Here is a 24,622-nt window from a genome sequence, read left to right as displayed (position 1 = left end):
AAAGGGTTTTATTACACAATCTCAAAATTAGGCAGTATATAATATATGCCATGAAGGCTCAAATGCAGAGATATACAAAATAGTAAAGAATCACAATTATTATAAGTCCTAAATGCACAGCAAATCATAAAGAAATCGGACCCTAACTATCATAAAATAAAGGTAATCTAGATAATCCTTAAAAAAAGGTGTTCTTATAAACAATCCTTGCATAGCAAAGCAGGAGAAAATGCAGTCTCGTCGTGGCATGTTCATGAATAACACGTTTTTGGCAAATCAGAGGTTTCATGGTCAATGTTAACTACATGAGCATTATCTAATTTTAAGAAAACATTTGAGCATCTTCTGCATTATTGCTACGGAAAGATCTCCAAAATAATATGAAATAATTAACAATGGGCCGCAAATGCAAATTAACTAGGACCAGCAACAGAACTACATTAGAAGGGCCCTGAGAAATGTTGCAGTTTAAGAACACTCATTCACAACGCATACACACTAGGAAAATTTATTACATCACTTTATCTTCACTCTGCAGAGCCTGTGGGGAGCGATAATGCTCAGTAGAATGAGATAGGAGGAGGAACAAGCATTGGCAATGCCAATAGGTCCCTCATTTGCAAGAGTTAGAGGTATTACCCATGTGCTTGGGTCCTTTGCTTGCTATTCTACATCAGTATTTCTTCCCCCTTCTTCTCTCCCGCCCCTTGGGGATTAACAGACATGATCAACATGTTGGGCATAGTGTGAGTTCGCAAAACAGTTTAACCATTTACTTGTAGTGGTCTATGTGACCTGTGCTGTTTCCAGTAGGAGTGTTGGCATCTTAGAAGAGACTTCCTATTGCTGCTACCATCAGATTTAGCAGACTGAAAGCCTGGGGAAAGTTTATTGGCCTAATCCTACACAGTTGGCATCATGTGCTCACTGCATACACAAAACACACTCTGTAAATACGGCGTTGTGAGCTCAGTGCAGCCAGACACAGTCTGTTAACAATGCTGCAAAAAACGTTGCAGGCTCGCAGTAGGCAGGATACATTTATGAAATGGGAGTCTCACACCAGAACCCATGCGTGCCTGGCACATGAATCAATGTGTCTCACATCAAAGTACCTCAGAACTGTTGTGTTCTTTTTAGGTCGAGCCTATCCCATTCCGCAGGAATGGAGATAGTGGAGAATTTTAGTGTGCAAAATAAGTTCTCAAACCAAGGGCCGGATTTCAAACAGTTCATGTGAAATCACGTGAACACAAGCACGCGCATTTCCCCACATCAAAGCCATCAGCCTCCCTTCCACAGGCTTCCCCAGCGTGTGCAGTGCACGCTGGCCTCACTTCTCCTCCCCCCTAATTGCTTGCACTTTCACGGCCGGCCGTGAGCTACATGAAAGGGTTCCGCTGCCCCGCCCCCTGCTTCATTGCCACCAGCAGCATTTCTCCCCCCCTAATTATTAACTGCCCACGGCCGGCCGGCCGGTGGTAGTTTCACTTTCACGGCCGCCAGGCAGTGTGCTTTGTCATGTTTGCGACATTACAGGCTGGGCAATATTACCTGACGCTACATAGTTTGAGAGATTCTGGGCTCTGACTTCATGCGAATGAGGCAGACCGCATTGTTCCATGCAAGACAACTTGAAGTATACTTGCGATTCAAGGCAAACGCAACTTTTAAATCGGTGTAACAAAGGGCCGTCCGTAGGTTTCCCATTTCATGCCTGTAAATAGTCTTGGCAAATAAGATGCAGGCTTGTTGTTCAGGGAGAGGCTGTAGCCGTGGCATGTGGTTTGTCAGAGTACACGTTACAGCCTTTGTCATGTTTGCGACATTACAGGCTGGGCAATATTACCTGACGCCAGAAGTTCAAATTACATGGAAGCTTCTGTGACGTGGCATTTAGTGCTGTTACGCGCATCAGATTAGAGTTGCCTTCCTCCCCTGACCCTTTATCCTACAGTAGTACACGTGGGCCTTGCCAGCCATAGTAACGGCTTTGCTTAGCATGATTTTTACAGAACTCTTTCTGGGTGCTCTAGTTAGTTTGAAATTTCAAGTTGCCTGCCTATATTCAGACATGGGTCACTCGTTGTCTCTGGTCATGCACTCGTTTTTTTGGGTGCACTGCTTTTAGCATTGATGTACTGAAAAAAAATCGATAGTTATTCCATCATGCCTTCGCTTCTGTGGTTGTAGCGCAATTCACTTTGTTGGAATTTGTGCATGTTAGTGGAAACTGAAGCTTCAGTTTTACCAACATGTTGCAGTTAGGTTGTCTAGGCATACATACATTTCACAAATGTTGCAAAAGGTCCGCAGACAACGAAGCTGAACACGTATTACATTGTGTTCTTTTTTGAGTGGATGTGATTTTCTGTTACTACATGGTGTCTCCGACACCTAGACTAACGACAGCTTTGCTCCCAGACAGTAACTGTAGCGGTTCGCAGTGGATGCCATTGTAGCAAGGAGCCAATTGCCTGCAGTTAATCTCTTTACTGGATGCACAGCAAAGGGTGCTTGCTACTTTGTGAACGTTAACATAGGGGTTTAAACCTGTGTCTCTTCTTGACAAGTTTGCAGCATATGCGTGGTAGGGCTGCCAAGCACGCTGCTCTTGCAGAACCGATGTGATGCAACCTGAGATGCTTGGGATTTCGTACGTCCAAGGCAAAGAATGCACGCTGACTGTCCCACTCGTTGGCTCCCCCGCCCCCCCACCAGGCTCTCAATGCTTGTTATTCGTGGAAACGCCCGAGGACCGGTTTTGGTTTACATCTGTGTGAAAGTTGTGCATTTGAGGCACACGACCCGTGGCATTTGCCGTCAAAGGCTTCAAGTTAATTTGCTTTCTCGCCCCCCGGTGTTTCTGGCTTTTGTCTGCTCTGCCCTGTCGCCCCTCCCCGGTGTTTCTGGCTATCGTCTGCTGTTCCCTTAGGCTCTTTCCACCCCTTCCTCTGTTTCACTGCGCTTACTGCGTATTTTGTTGTTCGTTTCCATTTGCTTTGTCGCCCCCTGGGTTTTGTTTGCTCTGCCCTGTTTTGCTTTTAGTTGTATGCATACATATACACAGACACTAAGATGCACTGAGTATCACATACATTTAAACACACTATAATGTCTCTGTGGTCACAGTTACCCACAGCCTCTGATCCCCCTGCTTTTCATCATGTCTTCCGCCTCTTACAAATTAATCTATATTTCTCCCGGGGGTTAACTTCTCGAATAGGGCATGTTTTTGCATACGCTGACGACAATGAACCTCATTCGTGAGTCAGGGCATGTTAGGCTAATGATGGAGTATAAGCAAATTCCACAGCACACACCGGGATCTCTTGGGTCTATGTTCCAATTCGTGATAGAACATAATATGAATGAATGTATGTCCATCTAATTTAAAGCTTCATCATTCGCCAGCAGTCTTTACATTTAAATATCTTGCGCATATCATTCAATTCCTTGATGTACCTCCAGCGACTAGGACACTTCATAGTTAAACATTAACAAATGCCTCTTAAGTCACACGCAGCTGGTCAGTGGACTTCGCAGCGCTAACTGCTTCAGATTGCACGCATGTAGAAAGTCTTCTTTTAAAAAAAAACCAGAAAAACGTCTCAGCGCTGCTCTCCTCGACGAGTTGGGTCCTTTATTTCCCACGTTTGGGTTAATCTATCCTCTTCACTATATCACTTTCCCATCTGGCAAGAGTACAAGCGTAGCCAAATTTGTTGTAGTTAGAAAAGCAGGAAGACACAAAAGGGTATCTTCAGGTGTGTTTATTATAAATGAATAAAGAGCCCAAACAGCCTCTTGCCAGACACAGCTGGGCCAACTGTCCCTAATGCCACTGGGATGACATCAGGCTAGAATCCCACAACATCACCTGAATGAACATTCCAGGCTACATCTTAAAGAAACATAACAGGGGCCTCTCATACACTTCTTCAAGAAGAGCTTTGCTGTGGTTTGTTGAACAGGTTCTCAGAGCACCCGTTTTTAGACCTGGGGAAAAGGGTGGCTCTTACAAGAGAACGCGTTTCATGGGCAATAAAGTAGTAACATCACACATTTAGGAAATACAAACATACGTATGTCCATGAAGAAGACAGTAAAATAAATGCTTTTTGTTTTGATGGAATACAAATTTTAAAAAATAGAAATGTTTGCACGTACTGCCCATAGTAATCTTGGCCTTCTAATTCACAAGAGCTTGTTTTCTGTAGTGTTTCCATCCACCCCCCACTCCATCCATCCCCCACACTCCACCCTATCCACCACTCTAGCGCCCACACTCTAGCACCACCACTCTACCCGCCCACCACTCTACCCTCCAACTCCACCCTCAAAATCCACCATCCAAATCCACCATCCAAGCACTACTACACCCTCCAAATACACCCTCCGACTACACCCTCTACCTCCACCATCCAACTACACCCTCCAACTCAAAACTCCAACTCCACACTCCAACCCCTCCCTCCAACTACAAATCCACCCTCCAAAAACACCATCCAACTCCACACTCCAACAACCAAATCCACCCTCCAACTACAACTCCAGCCTCCAAATCCACCCTCCAAATCCACCCGCAAACTACAACTACGGACTCCAACTCCACACTCAAAATCCAACTCCACCCTCCAATTACACACTCCACCTCCACCCTCCAAATACACACTCCAACTACATCATCCAACTACACCATCCAAATCAAAATCCTACATCCAAATCCACCCTCCAAATCCACCCTACACCCTCCAACTCCACCCTCCAAATACACCCTCCAACTCCACCCTCCAAATCATCCCCCAACTCCACCCTCCTACTCCACCCTCCAACACAACCCCTCAACGCCACAGCTTCACTCAACGCCACAGCGTCACTCAACGCCACAGCATCACTCAACGCCACAGCATCACTCAACGCCACAGCATCACTCAGCACCACTCAATGCCACAGAACTACTGAATGCCACAGCATCACTCAGCACCACTGAATGCCACAGCATCACTCAGCACCACTGAAGGCCACAGCATCACTCAGCACCACTGAAGGCCACAGCATCACTCAGCACCACTGAAGGCCACAGCATCACTCAGCACCACAGCATCACTCAGCACCACTGAATGCCACAGCATCACTCTGTGCAACCATTCAACCACAACTGGTTCTAATATGTTCTCTCAATGTTTCAAGCTTTATTACAAATGTCACAAAAAGATGTTAATATTTCACTTCTGTTCTTGGATTTTCATCACAATAAAATACACTGAACATAATCTTCCCAAAAGTTATTTACAAAAGTTTAAGCTATTGCCATTATAAATTAAAATAACTTTTATTTAAGTATTAATTATTACAAAAAAATAAGACATTGTTATTTGTAATATTAAGACATCTAAGTCATGTAAATACAACACATATTGCATTACAAATTAAGCACTGCCGGGATGACGGAGCTCCACGCCTCCGTGTAACTGGCCGTGACCCGTGACCAAGGTTCCCCGCCCCCTTGAATGGCGGAATGGTGTACGATGGTGTGAGACGCCGAGCAGTCGAGTTGGAGCTGCTGAGCTTTTTTGTGTCTCTTTCGCATCTTTTGGTGTGCGGAGTTTCGGAAGTGCAAGTCAGTCTGTTGAGCTGCTAGACTGCATCGGAATGCATCGGAATGCTTCAGCAAGGGTTTCCAAAGGAATGCTTCAGCTCTTCGACAATTGAGCGCCGGAGGTCTGGGAGACAGCGGTCGCTGCTGCAGTTGAGCGAAGGCAAAGGAAAGAACGCCGGAGGTAATTGACAGGCAGCCAGTGAGAGGGTGGTTCTAGCTGCTACTGCTACTGATATGGCCGGACTGAGGAGATAAATGAAAAATGTTGAACGGAGCTGCGGAGTCTGTTTTGAAACTCCTGGTTTTCTTGAGAGGAGGCTGTGCTGTACTGTGTTATGTAAGGAAGTTTCAGGGTGGGAACCCATCCGGCTTCTGATCATTTTCCAGACTCAAGTGCACAGTAGTCCTGGATAAAGGCTACTAAGAAAAAATAAAAAAAGGGGGGGGAAGTGTTTTTGTAAAATTGGAAACAGATCAGCGAGTCCCAGCATTTTGTCATCATCATCATCGAGACTCTTCAGCAGTAAATGTTTGTGAGTCTGTCCCAACTATATTTATTTTCTGACTTATTTAATCCTGTTGGGAAGGTGCAGAAGTTTCAGGAGTACAGGTGGAAGAGAGCAGTCTAAAAAAAAAAAAAAAAAAAAAGGGGGCTACAATGGGCAAACCGCAGAAGGAGGGGGAGGAACCCTCAAAACTGAGTAAAACAGAATTGGCTCCTCGTCTGAATACAAAAACTCGCCTCGCCCTAGCTAGAAAAGCTGCTCAAAAAGCAGCTAAAAATAAAGATAAAGATAAAGATAAAGTCAGAAATAAGGAAAAAAACAAAGAAGAAAATTCGGCAGAAGATACTCTTCCTGAATCTTCCGATGACGATGGGCATCTTTCATCCTCCTCTTTAAATGGCACAGAGCCTAAGAAAATAGACACGGCCACCTTAAACAAATCTCTATCCCCCAAGTCAGCATCACCGATGGTTACTTCTCCTCCAATAGTCCCAGAGTCTGTATCTCACGACTTAGAAGGGAAGAAGAATGGGAAGTAAGGAAAGGAAGGATTATCCTCTCTTTGCTAGGAAAACTACGCCAAAATCATCGTCCGTCCATCAGGCTCCAATGGTTCCTGTCTCCCAGGAGGGGCCTGCTTCTAATGGGCCATTTATGGACACTGGTTCATCGGTTTCATCTTTGAAGCAGCCCCTTGATCAGAATCCGGAGTCTTTATTCTCATCCCCAGTACAATCCTCGCAAACTGTCAGATGAGTTGATAGCTAAGGGGACACCGGGCCAGACCTCCTCTCAAAACCTGAGAATGCAAAAGGACGCTCAGATACCAACTGAAGAGGAAACTCAATTGATCATCAACAAAAGCCCAAAAGTTACGAACATAGATCCTGAGGTGGATGAAACAAATCTATCTGGGACAGAAGCTAGATACCAAATGGATATCCGCGAGATGCTGAATCTGATTCTGGACGAAATCCGCGAGATAAAGCATAACCAACAAGTAGAGATAGCTACTCTTCATTCCAGAATGGATAAATTCGAGGAATCAATGTTGGCATTTCCCATTAGACTGCAGGAGGCGGAGACCAGGATCTCAGTCCTCGAAGATAAGGTGAACTTAGTTATTGATGAAACCAGGGAGTCAGCCAAGAAGAAGGTCGCGCTGGAGCACAAACTTGAAGAGCTTGAAAACCACTCGAGAAGGTCAAATCTAAGAATAGTAGGGGTTCCGGAGGGAGTGGAAGGCTCCGACACTATCCAGTGAGTCTCTTCCTTTATTCATCAAGAAGTCCTCCCCGAATTTGAGGGAGATTTGACAATTACAAGGGCTCATCGGGTTCCAGCGCAGCGTTTTGCAAATTCCCCATTTCCTAGAACGATACTCTTAAATTTTGCTGATTTTAGGATTAAAGAAAAGATTTTATCCAAGGCCTATCAACAACGGCAGTTCCCAGTGTCAGAAACAGTAAAATGTAGGATTTTCCCAGATATGACTGCGGTGGCTGCAAAAAGGCGTAAGGAGTTTGTTAAGATCCTACATTTGTTTAAAGCCAATGGCGCCCAAGCTTCGATTGCTCAGCAATCAAAATTGAAGGTTTTGGTCAAAGGGAAGTTCTATGTTTTCGGACATTGAAGATGCACAATCCCTCCTTAAAGAGATCTCTTTAGGTTCTAATGTTTAAAATTGGAAAGAAGGTTTTTTCCTATAGGTATGCCTAATCAAACCAAATAATTAGAATGAAGGGGGCGGTCCAGGGTTACGGGTCGCACTAGGGTGTAGCAAGAAGTCACCCAAAGAAGAAAGAAGAGGGAGGAATGTGGGCTGCGTGGGAGGGGGGATCCACATTCAGGGGGTGGTCAAGGGTGGCGGGGGGTAAACGCAGTAAAAAGGAACAAGTGCAGCAGGTTTTGTGGTTTGATTTTTATCACTGGTTGGTACGGAATATATAGAAACACTGGCTGGTTCGGAATATGTAGAAGAATTTACAAGCTTCTAGATGAAATATAATTCAAGCGTGATCCTGTCCATAAATGCGAATGGTTTGCTTAATAAGCAGAAATATGGAGCTTTACTGAAATGGGTAATAACTTTTAACCCGCAGGTGGTCTTTTTCCAAGAGACGCATCTAAAGACAAACACCCCGAAGTTGTTTTTGCCGAGATATTTTTCTCATGGGTTCTTCTCCTCAGCAGGGATTGCCCAAAGGGGAGTAGCGGTTTTTTTTGCAAGAAATCTTCCCTGGGAAATTCTTCAGGTTCAAAGAGATTCTAGAGGTAGATGGCTTTGGGTCGCAGCAAAGTTGTTGGGAAAAATATTTAATTTTGTGAACTACTATGGCCCCATCCTCGATGATATTTCGGGCCTGTTGGAAATTAGTGAGGTTCTAAGGGGCACCCCAGGGCAAATTATATTAGGAGGAGATTTTAATTATATCCAGGATTTGAGGAAGGACACTTCTAACAAGAACAAAAAGAAACTAAAACCTAAGACAAAATGTATATTTAAAGCACTTCTATCAGAATACCTATTGCGGGACTGCTGGCGCTCTTGGAATGTTGACAGGGAGGCATATACTTGTTTTTCTGGCAGGTTTCAATCTGCATCCAGAATAGATTTTTTTCCTGACTTCTAGATCACTTCAAATTGCTAGAACTTTGATAGGATGTAACCCTTTTTCAGATCACGGGAGGGTCGAAGTTGAGTTTATGATGGGTGGAATGGAAGGAGAGCGCCCCAGGTGGCAGCTGGATCGCACCCTGCTTCAAAATAAGGATTGGGTTTCAGGGTTTAAAGAGTGGGTGATCGAATTTTTTTCAGTGAATAAAAATTCAGCCGAACCTTTTTCTGTATGGGGTGCTTTTAAAGCAGCTGCTCGGGGACAGATCATTGCGTTTTCCAGCAACAAGGCAAATGATCGTAAGCGTAAAATATCTGCTCTTCAGAGTGCTGCCGAAAGGGAATATGCTTTAAAATTTAACCAACAGCCGAATCAATGGGATCAGGCTAAAGCTCTTTTAAGGGATTTTTTCACCTTGGAAGAGATAAATAGTTCAAAGGCTTTTCAGCAAAGGGTCTACGAAGAGAGTCAATTGGCAGGGAAGCTTTTGGCTAATTCAGTCAGAAAGAAACAAGAGTCATCCGTTATTTTAAAAATTCGAGATCCTCAAGGTGGAGTAGAAATTCAGAGTGGAGGAATTGCAAAAATATTTCTGGATCATTATGAGAGGATTTACTCCACAGAATATCAGGTGGAGGATACAATGATTCAGGGATATTTTGCTAACCTAGAAATTCCCAAAATCTCTGATTCCCGAAGTAATCAAATCAAGGCCGAAATAAGCTCTATTGAAATTCACGACAGCATAAAGGCAACATCGGGAGCAAAGGCTTCCGGACAGGATGGGTTCCCTATCGAATTTTATAAGGTGTTTACTAAGGAACTTGAAGAACCTCTTAAAAATTTATTTAATCACATTAGATTAGGTGGAAAGGTCCCTCCAGAATTCAAAGAATCTACAAGTATTAGCTTTGTTAAAAAAGATAAAAATCCTGACGATGTGAATTCTTATAGACCTATCAGCCTTCTGAACTCTGATTATAAGTTACTGATGAAAATTTGGGCGCAAAGATTTGTATTAGCAGCTCAGGAGGTAATCCATCATGATCAGACGGGTTTTATTGCAGGTCGGTATATGGCAGCTAATACAGAATTTTTGATTCAGGCTTGCAGGTCGGTATATGGCAGCTAATACAGAATTTTTGATTCAGGCTCTGGATTATTTGAATATGAATTCGACAGCCGCGTGTATTTTAATGATTGATGCAGAAAAGGCATTCGATCTAGTTAATTGGTCAGCACTTTTTTTCTCTCTAGGTCATTTTGGATTTCCTGTTTCAATTATACAAATGATAAATAATATCTATGAAGGGGCATCAGCACAGATAATTATCAATGCTAAACAAGCTGGAAAGATTAAAATAAATCGGGGAACAAGGCAAGGTTGCCCATTGTCCCCCTTGCTTTTTACTTTTTTTATCGAACCTTTAGTAACAAGAATAAGGAATAATATTGCTATTTTACCCCCCATCGTTGGGATGTCTAAGTTAAAATTGTTCGCCGACGATATTATCCTCTATCTGGCTCCTGAAAAAGAAAACATCATACGTCTAATGAAGGAGCTCAAGGATTATGAAAAGATTGGGGGGTATAAGGTTAATGAAAAAAAAACGGAAGTTCTTGTATTAAACACAAGGATAGATTTCCTTCCGATTTATCTTCAGCCCCAAGCAGTAAAAAGGGACCCGATTAGATACTTAGGTATTTACGTGACCGAAGAGTATGAAAAACTCTTTGCCTTGAACTATATTAAAATGAAGAATAAAATAAGGAACCTGCTAGATCAATGGTGTTTACTCCCATTGTCATTGATTGGTAGAGTGTCACTAGTCAAAATGAATGTATTGCCATTGCTTATATTTCGGTTTAGCAATATTCCAATTAAAGTTAATATTGATTTTTTTAATGAACTCGAATCCATGTTGAGAGGGTTTATCTGGAACAAAAAGGCCTCAAGAGTTAAGCTTTCGGTGGTCCAACTGGCAGTTGATCAAGGCGGTTTGGCTCTCCCCCATTTTAAGACATATTATGAAGCTGCCTTTTTTGATATTGTGGCAGGATTAAGGACTAGACAGACAAGAGATAATTTCTTTCTAGATAAAATGATACAGGAAGCAGGTTCTCAAATTCCTATCTTTTTAAAAATGGCTAAGCTCCCAAAAAAAATCAAGATATAAGACGCTAAAAGATTATATAGCGAGATTACTGCTTCTTTTTAAAAAACATGGTTCTGATGGCTCTATTTATTTGAGCTTGTCTGAATGTGCTAAAAAGGGTCTTAAGATACCCTTGAATCATCTGAAAGATTGGGAACTTTCCGGGTTTGGGGAATTAAGACATTTGTTTGTACAAAATAAGGTAATTAGCTGGCAGGAGATTTTAGCTAGAATGAATAATTCCAGGCGACTTATGTTTTTTGAGTATTTACAAATGGTCTATTTTATTAGAAAAGAGATAGGTGGCCTGTTCTTCTCTCCCACTGCCTTGATATCAGTTTTGTACGGGGATAAAAATAAAAGGTATAGGATTTTGGTGTAAAAAGCTCTACTTTGCTAGTTCTTCTCCGGTAATTGCTAGTCATCTAGAGAAAATAAGCCTCTCGACACAGTGTATTCTTACAGAAAAGGATTGGGAGCTATTGAGCCATCTGGGCAATAAAGCACTTCGGGCGGCTAATTACAAAAGAATGACTTTTTTATCACGTTGGCTTGCGTATTATACCCCGGAGGCCTTGGAGAGAATGTTCCCGGAAGTTGTGAATAAGTGTTTTAGATGCAAAGCTATGGGTCAGGGAGGATGGTGCCATATCTTCTTCTCCTGCCCGAAGTTGAAATCTTTTTGGAAGGAGATATTCGCAGATATGGAGTTGGCAACTGGGAAAGTATTTATGCCGGAAACAGAGGTGGCCCTGTTTGGCATATGTAAAGAGAGGAGCAGGCTTGACAAAACAGAAGAAGTATTTGTTTTTATTTCTTGTGTAGTTGCACGGTCTTTAATTCTCCAAAATTGGAAATCCGAGGTGATTCCATCTCAGCTACAATGGTTCAATAAAATGAGAAGAACATGTAATTTCGAAAGAGCTTATGCAGGTAGGGTGGGAGCTATTGCAAGATTTGAAAGAAATTGGAAATATTTTGAGAACCTGGAATTGTTGAAAGGAAAATGACCAGGAGGGAGAGGGGAATGTGAACTTTTTGCACTTTTTTTGTATTTCTTGTATTTTTTTTTTTTGTAAATATTGCTGATTTATAATAGCTGTTTTTGCACTTTATTGCACTAAGCACTTTAAAATTGCACTTTATTGGATTATATCGCCTTTCGCAGTTGCACTTTATTGCAGTTTTTACACTTTTTATGTAGTGATATTGTTCACTGAAAATTGCAGCTTTTTGCACAAGGACTTTGTAAGTTTTTATATTGGTCTCCTTCCCCTCTGATCCTCTGTTATTATTCCAGTTTTATCTCTTGTAAATTGTCTGAAATTTGTCTGACTGTCAAAAAACAAAAAAAAAAAAAAAAACCTAGATGTGAATAATGTCTTTGTTTTTAATTCTGTACCATTGATTTCATGATTTCCTACTGCCTTGTTCAATAAAAAATTTATTAAAAAAAAAAAACATATTGCATTACAAATGCTATAGGTGTCACGTTTGCGAAAGTTAAAACTATTGGCATTGTAAATGACAAAGCTATTAATTTTGCTATTTTCAAAACCAACACATAAACAAAAGATTTGTCATTTACAATACCAATACCTGAAACTTTCCTAATGCGAGACCTATTGCATTGCAAATGCTTGTTTATAATAAGGTTTTAATTGGAAAACGTGTGTGTTGGGGGAGGGATTACATTTATGTGGTTGGTATGGAGAAGCACCAATAGACCCTGAATACTATGGGCACAAAGAATCACAAAGGATAGTGAGCACCTCACGTGCAGGAGAGTGAGAGGATTAAGGGAGAGCAAACACATTTGGTGAACAGTAAAGTGCTCAACAGCAGCACTGGAGTACTGTTAACTCTAATCAGTCCTAACATTAAAAAGTTGTTAAATAAACGGGCAAGCGTTTGTTTTGAGGTTAATTGAAGTTATAGAAAGGAAGTCGCTACATTTCCTGCACCTCTTAACTTTAGGAACACTTTTATTTTTAAAGACATATTTCAGCAAACCTATGAAAAAATGATAAAGTTGCTTAAAAATTCTAAAACTCTATTTATTAACACGCAGAACCGAATCTCCTTCGTACATCGGTTTATTTCAGTGCCTTGAGAAGTGATTTTTTTTAAGTGATGTTTTTTGAACATGAATTTAAGAAACATTCATGCTTCCTTCCACCCACACTGACAAAAATCAAAATAGTAAACTAAAAGGCGAGTCACTTGTTACATGCACTCTTTGGGGAGCCTAGGTTGCTATTAGGCATGGACAACATTATAGTTTATAAAATCATACACAGGAGTTGATTTTGTACAGCGCACATCTTGACTCAGACTTCATTGACATTTTATATGAGATCATTAAGAAAAAAAAAAAGAGGGAAAGTGAAATAAAATAATTGCTGAGAATCACAATTTGGTCAAGTGAGGTGCCGGGATTGATCATGCATTTTCTGGTTTCATATTGTGAACGTCAGCCACTAGATGTACACGTTTGATTTCCCCTACACCCACCTTACAGTCCTAATGTTGTTGAGAGAAGACCCTGACAAAACTGAAAAAACCCACATCTTCTCTCCACCCCAGATGGGACTCGAACCCAGAATCCCTGGCTTAGGAGGCCAGTGCCTTATCCATTTGGCCACTGGGGCTGCTTTGTAGATCCCAAAACCATTAAGCTACAATTCTTTCCTCCATGATCGACAGTTCTACCCGCTCGTCGCTTTTAGTTACTTAAAAAACATGTATATACAATCTTCAAAAACACCCATGCGGTGGTGATTAAAGTCTGACATGTCAGCATTTACGTGAACCGGTTAATTCATCATGTTTTAGCCCTAATGTGCTTAAGAGTGAAGACCCCAGCAAATTTGGATACACTACCACAAAAACATATTTCTTTCAACCCCCAAAATGGGTCTCGAATTTGTAATCCCTGGTTTGGATGAAGGCTACTGTCTTCTCCATCGGGCCATTTGTGCTATATGTACCTGTGCGGCGTATAGTCACGATTTCGGCCTGGACAATTGAATAAATTATATATCATCCTAAATAAATATTTTCATGGCCCAGTGAAAAAACACCACTGCTGTGGTGATTAAAGTTTGAGTCAATAGAATTTACTGGAATCGGTTAACAAGTCCATCACATTGCAGTGCATGAGACTGAAGAAAAATAGGCTACTTGACAACAAAAAAAAACGCTTTTCAATTGCCGCCTCAGATTGGACTCAAACCCACAATCTCTGGCATAGAAGGCCAGTGCCTTATCCAAGAGGCCACAGGGGCTACGCAGATTAACGTCATTGCCATGGCACTTCCTAAAGTAAGAACTCCTGCGCATGGCTCCTCACTGGTTTCAGTGTTATTTTTCTCTCTAGCACACTTCCATCTTGCAAACATTCTGAGTGGAATGTAATTCAAAGGTTACAAATTCAGGGCATTGCGGGACTCAGCCTATGCGGAAGTTCACATAAATTGTGTGCGGACTGCGTTTTACAGGCCATCTCACAAACACATCTCTGAAGGAATCACCATAAAACACTACAGTTCAACCATTCATTATTTGGATTTGTAGAAGTCCGAAATACACTATTCCCTCTCGTGCAAATACTCCTCTCCCACTCAGACCTAGTAACGCTTAACTATATAATTTCTCTCTTTCGACCTTCAATTGTGCTCCCTTTGATGGTAAGTGTGAGTCAGTAGATTAATAATGCTTCGGTCTACGCAAAAGCAAGAAAAATGCCCATGATCCACCCCAGATGGGACTCAAACCCACAATCCCTGGCTTAGGAAGACAATGCCTTATCCATTAGGCCACTGGGGCTGTACAGTTTAAACCCTGTTTCCTGATCAAAGAGGCAGGACTGACCACTGGCTATCAAGGATTTTTGAAGGACACTGAAACAAACAAATCAAAAGCAGGGGGATGGCTTTAACCCAACATAAGAAATTACAACAGGTCTTGAATGCTCGACCTAAAAGGCAGGAGTGAATGAGCAGCATCAGAACAGCATCCATGTTAGCCAATATGATCACTTTTGTGAAAATGTAGCACAAATAAATCATATTGGTAAACGTACTTCTGAAAATCATATTAAACTGGTTTCAACTGGAATATTTCAATTCAACATTTACTTATTGGATCCATCATAAAAATAATTATTTATTATTTATTCAAGGAATTATAATCTAGAAAAAAACTACTACATCCTCTAAGAAAAGGCTTGCTCACTGGTTTTTCGACCTCTCTGTCAGTCTGAGGTGGCTATTGATGTTCCTCCACTTTCAAAGCGTATCAGCTGGTGCTGCCTGGCACATTTTACCGGAGATTAAGTTGACTCACAGAACACATTGCTTTCAAATATGCCTTGTAAACTAAAGTCACCAAATAATCAAATGTGCTGCCTGCCACCTAGTGGACAGCAAGAACAGTTACATTATTCCCAACATCCAGATTTTTTCTTACAACGCGAAATGGTTATATCATAACTTCACGTTTGAGGAAAAACTTAGGGATAAAAATGCATCAGCCCTTATCTTTATTTGGATAGTCTTAACTTGTAGAATCCAAAGAATGGCTGAATAAGATTCCTCTGGTTCATCCTTAGTAATCAATCTTAAAACAGAGGGTAGGTCTGGTTGAATTGTTGCTTTAAAAGAAATTTGAATCAATAGTTACACATCAATATATGATTTCAATCATGAGTGATACGAAGTCTTGTCATTAGCGCTTACGGTATAGTAAATATCTATGTTCTTGTGGCTAGGATTCCAATTGGCGTCTTTGGTGTCAGATTTAGTTTATTTTAGGGAATGGAACAAAGTGTTCATGTGTTCATAAACAGAAAGAGTCCTGGGAGCAAAAACTATGAAAGACGCACAAACCCTTTGCTGGGACTCTCAATTTGTTCAGACGGGCGAAACACATGATAGGCCTTTTTTGGAGGATGACTGGTAGGTGGCATGTAGAGAGTTCTAGATGTGCTTAAAACACGAATATTTGAAGCATTTTAAAGAAAGTGTGTTATGTGATGGTAGCTCAAAGGTGCTGCTGACCTTAGGCTCACCTTCTACAGAACGGAGACCGAAAAAGAGGATGAAAGCATGAGACAGACGCAAGTACGAGGATTTATGGGAACCAGACTTGCAGAACTTTATTATTTGCAGACTAAGGACGTTCACCTAATGTATATGATTAACTCTATAGTTGTCAATGCAAATCAATATCAAGTGGCAGAAGCGTGAAGGTATGGGGTAGATGAATAAATCCATTCTAGGCAATATACTGAATAACAAAACGATGCAACTTATTTACTGGTTCATAGATTAAACTGGTGACTCCAGTAAGAGTTATGTCTCGAAGCTTGAACTGCTAAGTAACCGCCAGTCACACTCTTTGAAAGCAGAGTCTAGCAGCGTCATGCTCGCGCTGCACATGGCCAAGAGGGTCTTTTAAAATATCGGGATCTTATTTAACAAGATTTATTCTAGAACCCTTGGCCTTAACCTTATTTAGAAGATCTTGCAGTTTTAGCTGATACATAAAAAGTAAAAGAAGGTAAAGCCATTCACTTAAAAATAACACAAAGAATTCAAATGAGGGCACCCTCTGTATGAACTAAAGGTAACCGGTATTAATCTGAGCACGAAATTTCAGCCTTTCATCCTACCAAATCGGGTAAAATAAGAACAAGTGAGTAGGTAAACATTTTCCTCGCAGTGCATGGTCATAAACATACATCATACATACACTCAGCAATACAGGATAAACTAACAGCTGTGTTTATAACAGTAGGCACATATGGTTTTCTATCAACTGGTTTTCTAAAATTATTTTAATTATATTGCGCTTTTACAACATAAAAAGTTGTGGTGTAATTGTCTCAAATGTCTAGCTAAAATGACCAGCAAAATCAAATCCCAAAGGAAATGCAACATTGCCAAGAAAAACAAATTGGAAAACACAAACACTCAAAATATCAAGAAAACACGCATGGCTTGTTACTTGCCTAGTAAAAGGCCTGTCAATTTATTGTACTCAATTGTGAAGGGTATTTTGCAATGCTAAAACTCTTGAAAATAATAGATTGAAGTTCACTAGTCCATTTAACTCACTACCGTGGATTTTAGCTTTGTCGAGATTAGTACTACCAGCTTGAATCTACTTTTGCCATGTTCAGCCAATAACTTCCAACACGTACTTGAGGGTTAAGAGTTGAGTATGCCGTATGAATGCCTCACGGCAGCAGACGCCATCAGAGCTATGCACTTGAAGCGGTTGGGATTTGGGCAGCAAGTTAACTCATTAGGAAAGTAACGTAACTAATCCTTAATATACTGAATAGCTACTTGATGCCTCAAATCACTACAGATAAGTCATAGTACTGACAAATATACAACTACAAAGCTAAATAAAACCTTTGTAAGGGTTGCACTGCCATTGGAAACTGTATAGGTAATTTCATACCTTAAATGGATCATAAAAACATCTACCTTCCTGATGCAAGAGAGGTAAAGTGGATCTATACATACAGGTCAGTCTCTGTTCCAAGGAACGCCTCAGGTCTCCGCTATCAGAAGCTCCCACAACCCCATTTTTAGGTCAAGCCTAGAGCAGCGCGCATGCCCTGTCCTATTTGGATATTTCAAGAGAAAATGGTCCCAAACTTCAATTCAAGTAACAAGACAAAAATAAATATAGACCAAAATTGAAATTTATATTAAATGTCTAGCCGGACATATTTAATAGTTGTTATAATCAGATGTGGTAAAGTTATTCAACAATTTCCAAGTGGGACACAGCCTGTGTCCAACTACCACATGAGTACAAACAAGGAAACATATAAATGCAAGGCAAAAGAAAACAGTCTGTAAATTGTTCACAGTTAAAACAGACAATTAATAATTAGGTACACTTTATGTGATTTCGTAATAAAAAGATTTTCAAATCGTCAAGTGTAAGCTGTCGAAGACGTTTCGATCCCTTTTTAATATGGGATCATCATCAGGACATATTGATTGATGCCTTTACTATTGTAAAGAAATTGCCAAACATGGTACATAACATGAAAATTACATAAGACAAGCAAAAACAATTATAATTTGAAAAAACAAAGGGATAGGGAAGAAAAAAGTGGGAAAAAATACATGTTAATACAATATAGAATCATATGTTGAACACAATACTAACGTAAAAGAAATCACTCCCTGTGAGCTTTAGTTTGTACACCTCTGAGTTTGTGACCAAGCAAGGACCAATATTTCAAAGCGCGTTGTGGCAAGGGCTCATGCAGCGTATTTAGGTGGTCTAGCGTATTTAAGTGATCTAGCAAGTGAATTGTTGGCACTGTGGGAAAGATGATGCCACACACGGTCGACTGGGGAACTTATTAATTATGAGGATCGGTGCAACAATGGTGATATAGTAGTTTAAGACAGATCATAATTCCAAGCGCCGTACCTCAATGTGGAACAGAGTCATCCATAAGTGCGTGGCAAAAATGACCGGAGCATACAATAATCTGGAAAAATTGGACATAGGACATTAGGGCAAGTGCATGACTTATACCTAGAAAAGTGGAAAATCCAAGGAAGCTGCTTACCACTAATGCGATCCGAATAAAGCGTAAGGATCAACAAGGGTAAGACAGATGGTGGTCAAGATTTACCTACAATTAAAATGAAGGGTCATAAAGGGGTGTTAGCCTTTATTAAATTTTAATACCAGCAGTCCATTCTAATGAAAAATATCATGTTAGATTTAGAGAGGGACTCACCAACGGTAGGAAGTTGCTGGTAGCTCTTAGGTCAGTTCCTGCAAGATAGAGCAAAGGATTGCTCAGTTTGTGCAGAACGGAGAGATAGCGGCTATAACGATATGTAAAGAAAAGCGTCTTACCAAAAGGTCTTCAAAAGGGCTCCGGAATGGGGAGTCTGGCACGACGTGCGAGTGAATACTCGAAAAATTCAAATGGAAAATGTGGCGAGCGCCCGAGTCAATGCTCGATCTTATCAGGGCGCAAAGTATGTCCACCATAAAAACCCGTGAGCACTGAAACAGTATCACATGATCATAGTCATGTGATCGCCAATGTAGCAGTGATTCTATAGCAAGTCTGGCAGCCATCTTGGAAGGGAGGGAATTATACCAACAAAGTAATAAGTGGAGAACCTAGTTTCAACTGCATAGGTCATTCACTGGTAAACAATGTATAAAAATATCTATGATATCTATGTACGGGCCAAGGACGACATCTTAGTTTAAGAGTCGAATAACTCGCTATCCTACTTTATACGGATAACAACGCTGTTTTGCTAGAATGAAATGGGCCAGAAGCTGGAGAGCTTCTAAACTAAAATTACTATTTACAATAAGCTAGCTCCATAGGTAAAAGAATACAGTGTGTGAGCAACCATGTTGTTTTCTTAAAGGTCAGGTGACTGGAAGACATAGTGGGTCCGAATGCAGTGGCCATTTTGGAGAGGTGAATTGAAAGCCCAACATGCCTTCTGAGAATACAATTCTACAATTACAAGGAACAGTTCTATAAAGAAAACACGTTCAAAAATGTTATCAAACAATTACTAACATCATAATCGGCTAGCCGCACGAGAACAAAAATTCAGATAAAGCACAATACTAGTAAAGAACTAATGCTTACAGATGGACCTTATTTTTGTATCAAAAATCCATAATCACAGTGGTTCCATAAGCCTACCCTTTTCAATAATTTAGTTAAAAATCTACTTCATGAATACTACTTAAACAGTACAGTATCCCATGACGTCTATATGTTACATACTAACAGCGTAACGGAGAATTGATTCATAGGGAGTAAAATTAGAAAGCCAACTCATATTGAGCTAAATATCAGAAAATGAAGTCCAAAAGGTATCAGAGCAATGAGGTCCAGTCCTCCATGCGATTCAAGCCAGTATGAATACTTTTGGTCCTCAGAATCCATTTTAATTCTTCTTTATTGAGCAGGGTGCCCACATCACCTCCTATTGGGGGGCTTTTGACTGCATCAATAATTGTCGATTTGAATTCAGATTCACTGTGATTTTTCTCAGAAAAATGGTCCACAAGGGGTGCATTAGGTGTCTTGCACCGAATTCGGCTCTTATGTTGTCCAATGCAGAGGCGGGCCTTTTGTGTCGTTTGTCCTATATATATTAGCTCACAAGGACAAAAAATAGCGTAAATTACATTCGAACTATTGCAATTTGTGAAATGTTGTCTACGAAAAACCACCTGTTGAAACAAACATTCTTTTCCTTCAATTGTGTTTTCACATACACTGCACGAACCACATTTTACATGGCCTGTTAATCGTGGGAGCCCCCATAGGTCTTCCAGTGTGTTTCCAGTATTTACAACTGGCAATGCTGCCCTCACTAGATGCTCTTTGATGTTTTTAGATTTCTTAAAAGCAAATAGCGGACGCTCTAAATTTAGGACACCTGCATTGAGTGTATGCCAATGTTTACTAACACTTTTTTTCAAAGCATTTGAAATAGGTGAGAAAGTGGGAACGCATACAATGCGATTATGTGTCACTTTCTCTTTTGGCTCAAGCAAAGATTCTCGTGGGCAATACCAAGCCCGCTTGAGAGATCGTCGGATGAGTTTTCTAGGGTATCCTCTTGTTAAGAGTTTAGTAGACAGGGTGTTAGCTTCTCTAAAGTAATCTTCCTTTTGAAAACAATTTCTTCTCAGCCGAAGAAACTGCAAAAAAAGGCAAAGAATCACGTAAAGCCCTAGGGTGATTACTCTGATAGCTGAGCAGTGTGTTACGCTCAGTGGGCTTTCTATAAAGGCTTGTAATAAGTCTTCCTTCATTGTGAAAAAGGTTTAGATCTAGGAAAGATATTTCTTGTGTATTAGTCGATAGGGTAAACTGTAAGCCATTGGAGTTATTATTTAGCCAATGAAGAAAATGTGAGAGGAGATCCAAAGATTCAGAAAAATGTCGTCTCTGTATCTCCTCCACAGGGCAATAGCACTGTGGAAGGGATTCATAGGCGAGAGGATACGATGACACTCGAGATGATCCACATATAGGATCGCTAGATTGGGAGCAAAAATTGCTCCCATTGATGTCCCTCTGATTTGACCATAGAACTGATCATCAAATATGAAAAAATTCTTAGTGAGACAAATCTCTAATAGCTGTAAGATGAACAAAGTAGGTACTGCGTGTGGACGCGGTCTGGAGTCCAATACTTTCTCAATGACCAAAAGGGAATCCAATTGGGGGATATTAGTGTATAAAGATTCCACATCTAAGGTACAAAGTACCTCAGATGTGGGATCATATGGGAAATCCTCGATCAGATTGATCATACCCATACTGTCCCGTATGTAACATTCTGTCCTATTTGGAGGCCTCTTGGAATTACAACTTCCAAACATTCTATTGGCCTTTGCGTGTGGCTTTCAAAAATGAAAGGACGTAATTGGCCAAAGGCGCGTGCATGACCCACCTTTTCTCTAAATGTTCACTCCTATTGCCTCCAGCTGTCGGGAGCAAGCAGCGGCGGGTAGGCTGCCAGATGCATTCCTCCCTTGTCGTGGATCATGTTACAAATTAAACATAAGCTTTCACTTTCACAGCTGCGCGTGCTTGTCCTCCACACTTGTCTGTGGATCTTTTTCATGTTCACTCCTTTATTTGTTTCTTGCACTTTTTAATTTGTCACGCTATCTCCCATTGGTTTATTTGATTGCAAGCAAGTTATTTAATTAAAAGTCGTCTCTAAAAAGGCAGCGCACACCTGCAAGGCAGGCATAGTCATGTCAGCTTAGCAGACCACCGCACTTCCGGAGCATTACCGGTGTGTATACCATGGACACGACGCTTCAACTTCTGGAGCATTACCGGTGCATATAACATGGCACACTAGGCTTCCACTTCCGGAGCATTACCGGTGCATATACCATGGCACACTAGGCTTTTACTGCCGGAGCAATACCGGTGCATATACCATGGCACACTACGCCTCCACTTCCGGAGCATTACCAGTGTGTATACCATAGACACTACGCTTTTACTTCTGGAGCATTACCAGTGTGTAGACCATGGCACACTACGCTTCCGGAGCATTACCGGTGTGTATACCATAGACACAACGCTTCCACTTCCGGAACATTACCGGTGTGTATACCATGGCATACTACGCTTCCACTTCTGGAGCATTATCAGTGTGTATACCATGGACACTATTCTTCCAATTCCGGAGCATTACTGGTGTGTATACCAAGGCACACTATGCTTCCACTTCCAGAGCATTACCAGTGCGTATACCATGGCACACTACACTTCTACTTTTGGAGCAATACCAGTGTGTATACCATGCCACACTAGGCTTTTACTGCCTGAGCATTACCCATGTGTATACCATGGACTCGATGCTTCCACTTCCAGAGCATTAATGGTGTGTATACTATGGCACACTTGACTTTTAATTCTGGAGCATTACCAGAGTGTATACTATGGCATTCTAGGCTTCCACTGCCGGAGCATTACCGGTGTGTATACCACGGCACACCAGGGATTTACTTCCGGAGCATCATCCGTGTGTATATCATGGCACATTATGCTTCCACTTCTGGGGCATTACCTGTGTGTATACCATGGCACATTATGCTTCCACTTCTGGAGCATTACCTGTGTGTATACCATGGCACACTACGCTTCTACTTTTGGAGCATTACCGCTGTGTATACCCTGGACACTATGCTTCCAATTCCAGAGCATTACCGGTGTATACCATGGTACAATAGACTTTTACTTCTTGAGTATTACCGGTGTGTATACCATGGATACGAAGCTTCCAATTCCGGAGCATTACCAGTGTATACCATGGTACACTAGGCTTTTTGTTCCAGAGTATTACCGGTGTGTTTACCATGGCACACAATGCGTCCAAAGCATTATCGGTGTGCAAACCATAGCACCCTACGCTTCCACTTCTGATTACTGAAAATGCTCCACTTCTGGAGCATTACTAGTGTGTATACCATGGCAGGCGAAGTTGGTAAAAAGCAGCAATCCGTACACTCCATGGGGCTGTTCATGTAATTAATCAAACAGGAGCGCAAGCCACTGTCTCCGGTCTCTCCAGCAGCCTTAAGCAGCATCTTACACTTTCACCATCAAAAGTGCAAGATGCTGCTTAACGCTCCTGGAGGGAGCGCAGTCGGACAGTTTGACCACATACACTGTAGTCTATTTGCTGTCGCTAGCATTGCAGCAGTCTGCTATGAACTGCTTTTCTCTGTGGCCAGTATTGAAAAGACTAATTGCATAGCAAGGCTGAATTATTGAATATGCATGTGACGGCACTTCTGCAGTACAGCCTGATTTTTTTAAAAAACAGACCGACGTGAATAGTTTCCTACTGTGTGAGAGGGTAATAATCGGGGCCACCAGAATTATATGGCAGGGGAGGGCAAAATATGCAGCAGGATTGAGTAAATTATGTGGCAAGAAAAGGCAAATTACGAGGCACAATGCCTCCCATTTAGGATGGTAATACTTCATTATTTTGCCATTTTGTAAACATGCGAACACTGTCTGAGCTTTGGATTCACCTCATTAGTACCAGTGTAACACCCAAATATAGCAATGAGCAGCAGATAGGTGATCAGTCAGGCTTTGTAAAGGGCTTTCAGAAGCACTGCAAGGAAATGCATGGATTCTCGGATTTCCACTTCCGGCATTGCATCATACTTCAGTCCGTGTTAAACTACGATAGGCACACGTGATGTGGCAATACATTAAACAAATCTGTGCCTGGGCCACGGGGTGAACAATGAGGAGGAAAGATTGTGTGCTTTCTCCCCTGGTCTGTTTCCTGTTGTGAAATGATTCCATTTTGTGGGGGGCATCTGCTTTTTGTGAATGAGTGTCTTCTCTGGGTTCTTAGGTCTTCACGATCTGGCTAGGGAGCAGGCTTATGCGTGGCCCTGTAGGATATTTTAAGTCATGACTATGGCCACTGCAAAATATTCTAAAGGAAAACATCACAAAGTTATTGAAACATATCTGTTAGGAGCTTTAATAATCGTAGCACGATAAAAATAACTCAGCTCTTCGAGGAAGAGGTGTGGCGCCGCGGCCAGGGCGACTGACTCCGGAATCTGGGGATCACGGTTCGATCCCCGGCACCGGCGGCAGATTAGTCCAGCACCATGTGACTCTGGGCAATAGCTTGCTTAATCTTCCCGACGGCCCCCAGCGCCTAGAGACCCTAACGGGTGATTGTGCGCTACAAATGTGGATATTATTATTAATAAAAATGCATTGAATGGAATGCCCACAGTATAACTAGAATGACCATGGAACCTAGAGAGCCCCTAGAAAATAGGCGTGTGACACCAACTCGAACTCTTATGCTGCACCACAACCAGGAGCTAAAGAGATATGATGTCAGTACAAATGGGCCCTAGTAAAGGAGCAATCCACAGTATTCCAGCCTGGGGCAAAGGAGAAATCTTAAACAGAGGGAACATAATGCAACTTCTTAATGCTACAAAGAACCTGGAAGATGTGAAACCAGCAGAATTAGCATCTACAGAATTCCTCCATGTTACCAACCCCCATTGACTAGAGGCAATCAAAACAACATGGACCACAAAAGAAACAACAACAAAGATAATGAGCAATTCGCCCACAAACAGGCCTATCTCACACCATTTCTCACTGAAAATCCACCAGCAACTGGAATTCTG

General features: G+C 41.4%; 1 protein-coding gene and 1 non-coding gene across 2 annotated transcripts in view; both read right to left on the bottom strand.

Annotated features, from left to right (window-relative positions):
* The window catches only part of LRRC47 (leucine rich repeat containing 47), a 184,292-nt gene that overhangs the window by 147,078 nt on the left and 12,592 nt on the right, over window positions 1–24,622 (bottom strand). The window lies entirely within an intron of this gene.
* Window positions 13,461–13,533, bottom strand: TRNAR-CCU (transfer RNA arginine (anticodon CCU)). The gene has a single exon. It is a non-coding gene; the product is annotated as a tRNA-Arg (tRNA).

Source organism: Lissotriton helveticus, chromosome 5_1 (genome assembly GCF_964261635.1).
Source record: "Lissotriton helveticus chromosome 5_1, aLisHel1.1, whole genome shotgun sequence".
Classification (NCBI taxonomy): Eukaryota; Metazoa; Chordata; class Amphibia; order Caudata; family Salamandridae; genus Lissotriton; species Lissotriton helveticus.
This window is presented reverse-complemented; position numbering and strand designations above follow the sequence as displayed.